The sequence below is a fragment of the Orcinus orca genome, chromosome 2, assembly GCF_937001465.1.
Source record: "Orcinus orca chromosome 2, mOrcOrc1.1, whole genome shotgun sequence".
Classification (NCBI taxonomy): Eukaryota; Metazoa; Chordata; class Mammalia; order Artiodactyla; family Delphinidae; genus Orcinus; species Orcinus orca.
In genome coordinates, this window is record NC_064560.1 from 38168969 (window position 1) to 38182721 (window position 13753).

The window sequence follows — 13753 nt, forward strand, 5'->3', positions numbered from 1 at the left end:
TATCACTAATACACGGAATGTAAACTTGGCTACACAGGAACTGAATTACAAAACAGAACAGGGTCTCAAATGTAAAAAACCAACTTATGCTTGTTTAAGGGGTAGGTGAGTAGGGTGGTGCATAAAACCAGAGATTGAAATTAGCACACATACCGTTCCATAAGCCAAATATGTAACAGACAAGAGCTACTCCTTGCTCAACGAAGTGGACTCAACAACCCATATTAAACGTCTAAATATATACCAGACTAGTAAGAATCTTAAAACCTATGGATATATATGTCTCCGAAAGAGAATCAAACGTGTGTATAGCGGCATATACACAGCAGTGATAGGATTGGTGAGGTTCAGTGACCAAATGCAGACCCTTTGAAGTCATACTGCATGGTACCCATTCCATGGGTCTCAACTCTCCAGGTTTAAGGGATTCTTCCTTCACCTAAAACATGCATGTGGAACCCAGAGTATGATCCACCGTGTGATCGGGTAACGTGTTCAAATGTGTCTCAGTTTTCGTCCCCTGGTACTCGGGTGCAACATTCCAGACGCTTTACTAACACTCTCCCCACTTGGAGAGTCAGGGCCTTTAACCTCCTTTTTGGCCCACTTTGCAATTTCTGCAGAAAATGAACACGAATAGGAGTACCCATGAGCAACTAGCTGGAGGTGTCTGGACGGGCAAATTTAACTCTCATTTCCCACCAGGAAGAGGAATTAACCAAAGGCTCAGCCTGCCATGCCGGAACCACACTAGGGCCTGAAGCAATCCGGCGGTGTTGCGGCCAGCTCACAAGGAAGCGAGATGAAGAAAGGAGCTCAGGGGCACTGTTATTCACAAACCTGCAGAGTTATAAATGACAGCTATCGTCCAAAAATATATTGAAGTAAGGCTGCCAAGAGGACTTGAAAGCGGGACAGAATTGCAGGAAACCGATTTCAGAAGGTAGACTGGAATTGCATGTAAAGCATAGGAAAAGAAGCAGAACGTCCACAATGATGCACTTGGCCAAAAAGGGCGTATGCGTTTTTTCCTGAATATATTCAGGAAAAAACGGATATGCCCTTTTTGGACATCCAAGCAAGCTTGCAAAGGAAATCTGCACTAAAATGAAGTCTCACTGCCCCCCCAGTCAAAAGGGCCATCTGAAAAATGTGTAAACTCCAGAAAAGCAGGACAGGCCATGGAGAACTGGGAGCCTTGTTATGCTGATGGGTGGGATGTAAATTGCCAACAGCCACTGTGGAGAAGTGTATGGTGTTTCCTGAAACATCTACAAAACAAAGCAACAGAGCCTAGGGCACTGCCACTTATGGTCCTATAGCTTAGGGAAATTAAAATCAAAAAGACACAGCCACCCCAAAGTTTGCGACGGTTCCGTTTACAAGAACCTCGTTTACGGTACAAGTTCAATATCACAGAAAGCGAAAAATGGATAAAGACGTTGTGGTACTTACGTACAATGCAATATCACTGAGCAATGAAATCTATGTCATCAGGCCCATAGCAGCATAATGAGTGGATTCAGGTATGATGATTCTAAGTGAAATAAGTCACACAGAAAAAGAAACATCATAAGATATCACTACTACACGGAATGTAAACTTGGCTACACAGGAACTGAATTACAAAACAGAACAGGGTCTCAAATGCAGAAAACCAACTTATGCTTGCTTAAGTGGAAAGGTGAGTTGGGGTGCTGCATAAAACCAGAGATTGAAATGAGCACAGATACCGTTCCATAAGCCAAATATGTAATAGACAAGAGCTACTCCTTGCTCAACGAAGTGGACTCAACACCCCATATTAAACGCATAACAATATACCTGACTAGCAAGAATCTTAAAACCTATGGATTTATATGTCTCCAAAAGAGAATCAAGCGTGTGTACAGCAGCATAAATGCAGCAGTGATAGGATTGGTGAAGTTCGCTGAGCAAATGCAGACCCTTTGAAGTCATAATACATGGTACCCATTCCATGGGTCTCAACTCTCCAGGTTTAAGGGATTCTTCCTTCAGCTAAAACATGCATGTGGAACCCAGAGTATGATCCACCGTGTGATCGGGAAACGTGTTCAAATGTGTCTCAGTTTTCGTACCCTGGTACTCGGGTGCAACATTCCAGATGCTTTACTAACACATTCCCCATTTGGAAAGTCAGTTCCTTTAAACTCCTGTTTGGCCCAGTTTGCAATTTCTGCGGAAAATGAACAGGAATAGGGAGAACCCATGAGAGAATAGCTGGAGGTGTCTGGACGGGCAAATTTAACTCTCATTTCCCACCAGGAAGAAGAATTAACCAAAGGCTCAGCGTGTTATGCCAGAACCACACTAGGGCCTGAAGCACTCCTGCGGTGTTTCGGCAGCTCACAAGAAAGCGAGTTGAAGGAAGGAGCTCAGGGGCACTGTAATTCACAAACCTGCAGAGTTATAAATGACAGCTATCGTCCAAAAATATATTGAAGTAAGGCTGCGAAGCGGACTTGAAAGCGGGGCAGAACTGCAGGAAACCGATTTCAGGAGGTAGACTAGAATTGCATGTAAAGCATAGGAAAAGAGGCAGAACTTCCACAATGATGCACTTGGCCAAAAAGGGCGTATGCGTTTTTTCCTGAATATATTCAGGAAGAAACGCATACACACTTTTTGGTCAACCAAGCAAGCTTGCAAAAGAAATCTGCACTACAATGAAGTCTCACTGCCCCCCGGTCTAAGGGGCCATCTGAAAAAAGTGTAAAATCCTGAAAGGCAGGACAGGCCATGCAGAACTGGGAGCCTTGTTATGCTGATGGGCGGGATGTAAATTGCCAACAGCCACTCTGGAGAAGTGTATGGTGTTTCCAGAAACATCTAAAAAACAAAGCAACAGAGCCTAGGGCACTTCCACTTATGGTCCTATAGCTTAGGGAAATTAAAATAAAAAAAAAAAACAGCCACCCCAAAGTCTGGGACAGCTGTGTTTACAAGAACCTCATTTACGGTACAAGTTCAATATGGCAGAAAGCGAAAAATGGATAAAGAAGTTGTGGTACTTACGTACAATGCAATATCACTCAGCAATGAAATCTATGTCATCAGACCCGTAACAGCATAATGAGTGGATTCAGGTACGATGATTCTAAGTGAAATAAGTCACACAGAAAAAGAAACATCATAAGATATCACTACTACACGCAATGTAAACTTGGCTACACAGGAACTGAATTACAAAACAGAACAGGGTCTCAAATGTAGAAAACCAACTTATGCTTGCTTAAGGGGAAAGGTGAGTTGGGGTGCTGCATAAAACCAGAGATTGAAATTAGCACAGATACCGTTCCATAAGCCAAATATGTAATAGACAAGAGCTACTCCTTGCTCAACAAAGTGGACTCAACACCCCATATTAAACGCCTAAGAATATACCTGACTAGGAAGAATCTTAAAACCTATGGATTTATATGTCTCCGAAAGAGAATAAAGGGTGTGTGCAGTGGCATAAACGCAGCAGTGATAGGATTGGTGAGGTTCGGTGAGCAAACGCAGACCCTTTGAAGTCATAATGCATCGTACCCATTCCATGGGTCTCAACCCTCCAGGTTTAAGGGATTCTTCCTTCAGCTAAAACATGCATGTGGAACCCAGAGTATGATCCACCATGTGATCGGGAAACATGTTCAAATGTGTCTTAGTTTTCATCATCTGGTACTCGGGTGCAACAATCCAGACGCTTTACTAACACTCTCCCCACTTGGAGAGTCAGTGCCTTTAATCTCCTGTTTGGCCCAGTTTGCAAATTCTGTGGAAGATGAACAGGAATAGGGAGAACCCATGAGAGACTAGCTGGAGGTGTCTGGACGGGCAAATTTAACTCTCATTTCCCACCAGGAAGAGGAATTAACCAAAGGCTCATCATGCCGCGCTGGAACCGCACTAGGGCCTGAAGCAATCCTGCGGTGTTGCGGCCAGCTCACAAGAAAGCGAGTTGAAGAAAGGAGCTCAGGGGCCCTATCATTCACAAACCTGCAGAGATATAAATGACAGCTATCGTCCAAAAATATATTGAAGTAAGGCTGCCAAGAGGACCTGAAAGCGGGGCAGAATTGCAGGAATCCGATTTCAGGAGGTAGACTGGAATTGCATGTAAAGCATAGGAAAAGAGGCAGAACGTCCACAATGATACACTTGGCCAAAAAGGGCTTATGCGTTTTTTCCTGAATATATTCAGGAAAAAACACATACGCTCTTTTTGGCCAACCAAGCAAGCTTGCAAAGGAAATCTGCACTACAATGAAGTCTCACTGCCCCCCGGTCAAAAGGGCCATCTGAAAAAAGTGTAAAATCCACAAAGGCAGGACAGGCCATGGAGAACTGGGAGCCTTGTTATGCTGATGGGCGGGATGTAAATTGCCAACAGCCACTCTGGAGAAGTGTATGGTGTTTCCTGAAACACCCAAAAAACAAAGCAACAGAGCCTAGGGCACTTCCACTTATGGTCCTATAGCTTAGGGAAATTAAAATCAAAAAGACACAGCCACCCCAAAGTTTGGGACGGCTCTGTTTACAAGAACCTCCTTTACGGTACAAGTTTAATATCGCAGAAAGTGAAAAATGGATAACGAAGTTGTGGTACTTACGTACAATGCAATATCACTCAGCAATGAAATCTGTGTCATCAGACCCGTAGCAGCATAATGAGTGGATTCAGGTATGATGATTCTAAGTGAAATAAGTCACACAGAAAAAGGAACATCATAAGATATCACTAATACACGGAATGTAAACTTGGCTACACAGGATCTGAATTACAAAACAGAACAGTGTCTCAAATGTAGAACACCAACTTATGCTTGCTTAAGGGGAAAGGTGAGTTGGGGTGCTGCATAAAACCAGAGATTGAAATTAGCACAGATACCGTTCCATAAGCCAAATATGTAATAGACAAGAGCTACTCCTTGCTCAACGAAGTGGACTCAACACCCCGTATTAAACGCCTAAGAATATACCTGACTAGTAAGAATCTTAAAACCTATGGATTTATATGTCTCCGAAAGAGAATCAAGCGTGTGTACAGTGGCATAAACGCAGCAGTGATAGGATTGGTGAGGTTCGGTGAGCAAATGCAGACCCTTTGAAGTCATATTGCATGGTACCCATTCCATGGGTCTCAAATCTCCAGGTTTAAGGGATTCTTCCTTCAGCTAAAACATGCATGTGGAACCCAGAGTATGATCCACCGTGTGATCGGGAAACGTGTTCAAATGTGTCTTAGTTTTTGTTCCCTGGTACTCGGGTGCAAAATTCCAGACGCTTTACTAACACTCTCCCCACTTGGAGAGTCAGTGCCTTTAAACTCCTGTTTGGCCCAGTTTGCAATATCTGCGGAAAATGAACAGCAATAGGGAGAACCCATGAAAGACTAGCTGGAGGTGTCTGGACGGGCAAATTTAACTCTCATTTCCCACCAGGAAGAGGAATTAACCAAAGGCTCAACGTGCCATGCCGGAACCACACTAGGGCCTGAAGCAATCCTGCGGTGTTGCGGCCAGCTCAAAAGAAAGCGAGTTGAAGAAAGGAGCTCAGGGACACTGTCATTCACAAACCTGCAGAGTTATAAATGACAGCTATCGTCCAAAATTATATTGAAGTAAGGCTGCCAAGAGGACTTGAAAGTGGGGCAGAATTGCAGGAAACCAATTTCAGGAGGTAGACTGGAATTGCATGTAAAGCATAGGAAAAGAGGCAGAACGTCCACAATGATTCACTTGGCCAAAAAGGGCTTATGCGTTTTTTCCTGCATATATTCAGGAAAAAACGCATATGCACTTTTTAGCCAACCAAGCAAGCTTGCAAAGGAAATCTGCACTACAATGAAGTCTCACTGCCCCCCGGTCAAAAGGGCCATCTGAAAAAAGTGTAAAATCCACAAAGGCAGGACAGGCCATGGAGAACTGGGAGCCTTGTTATGCTGATGGGCGGGATGTAAATTGCCAACAGCCTCTCTGGAGAAGTGTATGGTGTTGCCTGAAACATCCAAAAAACAAAGCAACAGAGCCTAGGCCACTTCCACTTATGGTCCTATAGCTTAGGGAAATTAAAATCAAAAAGCCACAGCTACCCCAGAGTTTGGGACAGCTCTGTTTACAAGAACCTCGTTTATGGTACAAGTTCAATATCACAGAAAGCGAAAAATGGATAAAGAAGTTGTGGTACTTACGTAAAATGCAATATCACTCAGCAATGAAATCTATGTCATCAGGCCCGTAGCAGCATAATGAGTGGATTCAGGTACGATGATTCTAAGTGAAATAAGTCACACAGAAAAAGAAACATCATAAGATATCACTAATACACGGAATGTACACTTGGCTACACAGGAACTGAATTACAAAACAGAACAGGGTATCAAATGTAGAACACCAACTTATGCTTTCTTAAGGGGAAAGGTGAGTTGGGGTGCTGCATAAAACCAGAGATTGAAATGAGCACAGATACCGTTCCATAAGCCAAATATGTAATAGACAACAGCTACTCCTTGCTCAACGAAGTGGACTCAACACCCCATATTAAACGCCTAAGAATATACCTGACTAGTAAGAATCTTAACACCTATGGATTTATATGTCTCCGAAAGAGAATCAAGTGTGTGTACAGTGGCATAAACGCAGCAGTGATAGGATTGGTGAGGTTCGGTGAGCAAATGCAGACCCTTTGAAGTCATATTGCATGGTACCCATTCCATGCGTGTCATCTCTCCAGGTTTAAGTATTCTTCCTTCAGCTAAAACATGCATGTGGATCCCAGAGTATGATCCACCGTGTGATCGGGAAACGTGTTCAAATGTGTCTCAGTTTTCGACCCCTGGTATTTCAGTGCAACATTCCAGAAGCTTTACTAACACTCTCCCCACTTGGAGAGTCAATGCCTTTAACCTCCTGTTTGTCCCAGTTTGCAATTTCTGCGTAAGATGAACAGGAATAGGGAGAACCAATGAGAGACTAGCTGGAGGTGTCTGGACGGGAAAATTTAACTCTCATTTCCCACCAGGAAGAGGAATTAACCAATGGCTCAGCGTGCCATGCCAGAACCACACTAGGGCCTGAAGCAATCCTTCGGTGTTGCGGCCAGCTCATAAGAAAGAGAGTTGAAGAAAGGAGCTCAGGGGCACTGTAATTCACAAACATGCAGAGTTATAAATGACAGCTATCGTCCAAAAATATATTGAACTAAGGCTGCCAAGAGGACTTGAAAGTGGGGCAGAATTGCAGGAAACCGATTTCAGGAGGTAGACAGGAATTGCACGTAAAGCATAGGAAAAGAGGCAGAACGTCCACAATGATGCACTTGGCCAAAAAGGGTGTATTCGTTTTTTCCTAAATATATTCAGGAAAAAACGCATACACACTTTTTGGTCAACCAAGGAAGATTGCAAAGGAAATCTGCACTACAATGAAGTCTCACTGTCCCCCGGTCAAAAGGGCCATCTGAGAAAAGTCTAAAATCCAGAAAGGCAGGACAGGCCATGGAGAACTGGGAGCCTTGTTATGCTGATGGGCGGGATGTAAATTGCCAACAGCCACTCTGGAGAAGTGTATGGTGTTTCCTGAAACACCCAAAAAACAAAGCAACAGAGCCTAGGGCACTTCCACTTATGGTCCTATAGCATAGGGAAATTAAAATCAAAAAGACACAGCCACCCCAAAGTTTGGGACGGCTCTGTTTACAAGAACCTCCTTTACGATACAAGTTTAATATCGCAGAAAGCGAAAAATGGATAACGAAGTTGTGGTACTTACGTACAATGCAATATCACTCAGCAATGAAATCTGTGTCATCAGACCCGTAGCAGCATAATGAGTGGATTCAGGTATGATGATTCTAAGTGAAATAAGTCACACAGAAAAAGGAACATCATAAGATATCACTAATACACGGAATGTAAACTTGGCTACACAGGATCTGAATTACAAAACAGAACAGTGTCTCAAATGTAGAACACCAACTTATGCTTGCTTAAGGGGAAAGGTGAGTTGGGGTGCTGCATAAAACCAGAGATTGAAATTAGCACAGATACCGTTCCATAAGCCAAATATGTAATAGACAAGAGCTACTCCTTGCTCAACGAAGTGGACTCAACACCCCGTATTAAACGCCTAAGAATATACCTGACTAGTAAGAATCTTAAAACCTATGGATTTATATGTCTCCGAAAGAGAATCAAGCGTGTGTACAGTGGCATAAACGCAGCAGTGATAGGATTGGTGAGGTTCGGTGAGCAAATGCAGACCCTTTGAAGTCATATTGCATGGTACCCATTCCATGGGTCTCAAATCTCCAGGTTTAAGGGATTCTTCCTTCAGCTAAAACATGCATGTGGAACCCAGAGTATGATCCACCGTGTGATCGGGAAACGTGTTCAAATGTGTCTTAGTTTTTGTTCCCTGGTACTCGGGTGCAAAATTCCAGACGCTTTACTAACACTCTCCCCACTTGGAGAGTCAGTGCCTTTAAACTCCTGTTTGGCCCAGTTTGCAATATCTGCGGAAAATGAACAGCAATAGGGAGAACCCATGAAAGACTAGCTGGAGGTGTCTGGACGGGCAAATTTAACTCTCATTTCCCACCAGGAAGAGGAATTAACCAAAGGCTCAACGTGCCATGCCGGAACCACACTAGGGCCTGAAGCAATCCTGCGGTGTTGCGGCCAGCTCAAAAGAAAGCGAGTTGAAGAAAGGAGCTCAGGGACACTGTCATTCACAAACCTGCAGAGTTATAAATGACAGCTATCGTCCAAAATTATATTGAAGTAAGGCTGCCAAGAGGACTTGAAAGTGGGGCAGAATTGCAGGAAACCAATTTCAGGAGGTAGACTGGAATTGCATATAAAGCATAGGAAAAGAGGCAGAACGTCCACAATGATTCACTTGGCCAAAAAGGGCTTATGCGTTTTTTCCTGCATATATTCAGGAAAAAACGCATATGCACTTTTTGGCCAACCAAGCAAGCTTGCAAAGGAAATCTGCACTACAATGAAGTCTCACTGCCCCCCGGTCAAAAGGGCCATCTGAAAAAAGTGTAAAATCCACAAAGGCAGGACAGGCCATGGAGAACTGGGAGCCTTGTTATGCTGATGGGCGGGATGTAAATTGCCAACAGCCACTCTGGAGAAGTGTATGGTGTTTCCTGAAACATCCAAAAAACAAAGCAACAGAGCCTAGGCCACTTCCACTTATGGTCCTATAGCTTAGGGAAATTAAAATCAAAAAGCCACAGCTACCCCAGAGTTTGGGACAGCTCTGTTTACAAGAACCTCGTTTACGGTACAACTTCAATATCACAGAAAGCGAAAAATGGATAAAGAAGTTGTGGTACTTACGTAAAATGCAATATCACTCAGCAATGAAATCTATGTCATCAGGCCCATAGCAGCATAATGAGTGGATTCAGGTACGATGATTCTAAGTGAAATAAGTCACACAGAAAAAGAAACATCATAAGATATGACTAATACACGGAATGTACACTTGGCTACACAGGAACTGAATTACAAAACAGAACAGGGTCTCAAATGTAGAACACCAACTTATGCTTTCTTAAGGGGAAAGGTGAGTTGGGGTGCTGCATAAAACCAGAGATTGAAATGAGCACAGATACCGTTCCATAAGCCAAATATGTAATAGACAAGAGCTACTCCTTGCTCAACGAAGTGGACTCAACACCCCATATTAAACGCCTAAGAATATACCTGACTAGTAAGAATCTTAACACCTATGGATTTATATGTCTCCGAAAGAGAATCAAGTGTGTGTACAGTGGCATAAACGCAGCAGTGATAGGATTGGTGAGGTTCGGTGAGCAAATGCAGACCCTTTGAAGTCATATTGCATGGTACCCATTCCATGCGTGTCATCTCTCCAGGTTTAAGTATTCTTCCTTCAGCTAAAACATGCATGTGGATCCCAGAGTATGATCCACCGTGTGATCGGGAAACGTGTTCAAATGTGTCTCAGTTTTCGACCCCTGGTATTTCAGTGCAACATTCCAGAAGCTTTACTAACACTCTCCCCACTTGGAGAGTCAATGCCTTTAACCTCCTGTTTGTCCCAGTTTGCAATTTCTGCGTAAGATGAACAGGAATAGGGAGAACCAATGAGAGACTAGCTGGAGGTGTCTGGACGGGCAAATTTAACTCTCATTTCCCACCAGGAAGAGGAATTAACCAATGGCTCAGCGTGCCATGCCAGAACCACACTAGGGCCTGAAGCAATTCTTCGGTGTTGCGGCCAGCTCATAAGAAAGAGAGTTGAAGAAAGGAGCTCAGGGGCACTGTAATTCACAAACATGCAGAGTTATAAATGACAGCTATCGTCCAAAAATATATTGAACTAAGGCTGCCAAGAGGACTTGAAAGTGGGGCAGAATTGCAGGAAACCGATTTCAGGAGGTAGACAGGAATTGCACGTAAAGCATAGGAAAAGAGGCAGAACGTCCACAATGATGCACTTGGCCAAAAAGGGCGTATGCGTTTTTTCCTGAATATATTCAGGAAAAAACGCATACGCACTTTTTGGCCAACCAAGCAAGCTTGCAAAGGAAATCTGCACTACAATGAAGTCTCACTGCCCCCCTGTCAAAAGGGCCATCTGATAAAAGTCTAAAATCCAGAAAGGCAGGACAGGCTATGGAGAACTGGGAGCCTTGTTATGCTGATGGGCGGGATGTAAATTGTCAACAGCCACTCTGGAGAAGTGTATGGTGTTTCCTGAAACATACAAAAAACAAAGCAACAGAGCCTAGGGCACTTCCACTTATGGTCCTATAGCTTAGGGAAATTAAAATCAAAAAGACACAGCCACCCCAAAGTTTGGGACGGCTCTGTTTACAAGAACCTCCTTTACGGTACAAGTTTAATATCGCAGAAAGCGAAAAATGGATAACGAAGTTGTGGTACTTACGTACAATGCAATATCACTCAGCAATGAAATCTGTGTCATCAGACCCGTAGCAGCATAATGAGTGGATTCAGGTATGATGATTCTAAGTGAAATAAGTCACACAGAAAAAGGAACATCATAAGATATCACTAATACACGGAATGTAAACTTGGCTACACAGGATCTGAATTACAAAACAGAACAGTGTCTCAAATGTAGAACACCAACTTATGCTTGCTTAAGGGGAAAGGTGAGTTGGGGTGCTGCATAAAACCAGAGATTGAAATTAGCACAGATACCATTCCATAAGCCAAATATGTAATAGACAAGAGCTACTCCTTGCTCAACGAAGTGGACTCAACACCCCGTATTAAACGCCTAAGAATATACCTGACTAGTAAGAATCTTAAAACCTATGGATTTATATGTCTCTGAAAGAGAATCAAGCGTGTGTACAGTGGCATAAACGCAGCAGTGATAGGATTGGTGAGGTTCGGTGAGCAAATGCAGACCCTTTGAAGTCATATTGCATGGTACCCATTCCATGGGTCTCAAATCTCCAGGTTTAAGGGATTCTTCCTTCAGCTAAAACATGCATGTGGAACCCAGAGTATGATCCACCGTGTGATCGGGAAACGTGTTCAAATGTGTCTTAGTTTTTGTTCCCTGGTACTCGGGTGCAAAATTCCAGACGCTTTACTAACACTCTCCCCACTTGGAGAGTCAGTGCCTTTAAACTCCTGTTTGGCCCAGTTTGCAATATCTGCGGAAAATGAACAGCAATAGGGAGAACCCATGAAAGACTAGCTGGAGGTGTCTGGACGGGCAAATTTAACTCTCATTTCCCACCAGGAAGAGGAATTAACCAAAGGCTCAACGTGCCATGCCGGAACCACACTAGGGCCTGAAGCAATCCTGCGGTGTTGCGGCCAGCTCAAAAGAAAGCGAGTTGAAGAAAGGAGCTCAGGGACACTGTCATTCACAAACCTGCAGAGTTATAAATGACAGCTATCGTCCAAAATTATATTGAAGTAAGGCTGCCAAGAGGACTTGAAAGTGGGGCAGAATTGCAGGAAACCAATTTCAGGAGGTAGACTGGAATTGCATATAAAGCATAGGAAAAGAGGCAGAACGTCCACAATGATTCACTTGGCCAAAAAGGGCTTATGCATTTTTTCCTGCATATATTCAGGAAAAAACGCATATGCACTTTTTGGCCAACCAAGCAAGCTTGCAAAGGAAATCTGCACTACAATGAAGTCTCACTGCCCCCCGGTCAAAAGGGCCATCTGAAAAAAGTGTAAAATCCACAAAGGCAGGACAGGCCATGGAGAACTGGGAGCCTTGTTATGCTGATGGGCGGGATGTAAATTGCCAACAGCCACTCTGGAGAAGTGTATGGTGTTTCCTGAAACATCCAAAAAACAAAGCAACAGAGCCTAGGCCACTTCCACTTATGGTCCTATAGCTTAGGGAAATTAAAATCAAAAAGCCACAGCTACCCCAGAGTTTGGGACAGCTCTGTTTACAAGAACCTCGTTTACGGTACAACTTCAATATCACAGAAAGCGAAAAATGGATAAAGAAGTTGTGGTACTTACGTAAAATGCAATATCACTCAGCAATGAAATCTATGTCATCAGGCCCATAGCAGCATAATGAGTGGATTCAGGTACGATGATTCTAAGTGAAATAAGTCACACAGAAAAAGAAACATCATAAGATATGACTAATACACGGAATGTACACTTGGCTACACAGGAACTGAATTACAAAACAGAACAGGGTCTCAAATGTAGAACACCAACTTATGCTTTCTTAAGGGGAAAGGTGAGTTGGGGTGCTGCATAAAACCAGAGATTGAAATGAGCACAGATACCGTTCCATAAGCCAAATATGTAATAGACAAGAGCTACTCCTTGCTCAACGAAGTGGACTCAACACCCCATATTAAACGCCTAAGAATATACCTGACTAGTAAGAATCTTAACACCTATGGATTTATATGTCTCCGAAAGAGAATCAAGTGTGTGTACAGTGGCATAAACGCAGCAGTGATAGGATTGGTGAGGTTCGGTGAGCAAATGCAGACCCTTTGAAGTCATATTGCATGGTACCCATTCCATGTGTGTCATCTCTCCAGGTTTAAGTATTCTTCCTTCAGCTAAAACATGCATGTGGATCCCAGAGTATGATCCACCGTGTGATCGGGAAACGTGTTCAAATGTGTCTCAGTTTTCGTACCCTGGTACTCGGGTGCAACATTCCAGATGCTTTACTAACACATTCCCCATTTGGAGAGTCAGTTCCTTTAAACTCCGGTTTGGCCCAGTTTGCAATTTCTGCGGAAAATGAACAGGAATAGGGAGAACCAATGAGAGAATAGCTGGAGGTGTCTGGACGGGAAAATTTAACTCTCATTTCCCACCAGGAAGAGGAATTAACCAAAGGCTCAGCGTGTTATGCCAGAACCACACTAGGGCCTGAAGCAATCCTGCGGTTTTGCGGCCAGCTCACAAGAAAGCGAGTTGAAGAAAGGAGCTCAGGGGCACTGTAATTCACAAACCTGCAGAGTTATGAATGACAGCTATCGTCCAAAAATATATTGAAGTAAGGCTGCCAAGAGGACTTGAAAGCGGGACAGAATTGCAGGAAACCGATTTCAGAAGGTAGACTGGAATTGCATGTAAAGCATAGGAAAAGAAGCAGAACGTCCACAATGATGCACTTGGCCAAAAAGGGCGTATGCGTTTTTTCCTGAATATATTCAGGAAAAAACGGATATGCCCTTTTTGGACAACCAAGCAAGCTTGCAAAGGAAATCTGCACTAAAATGAAGT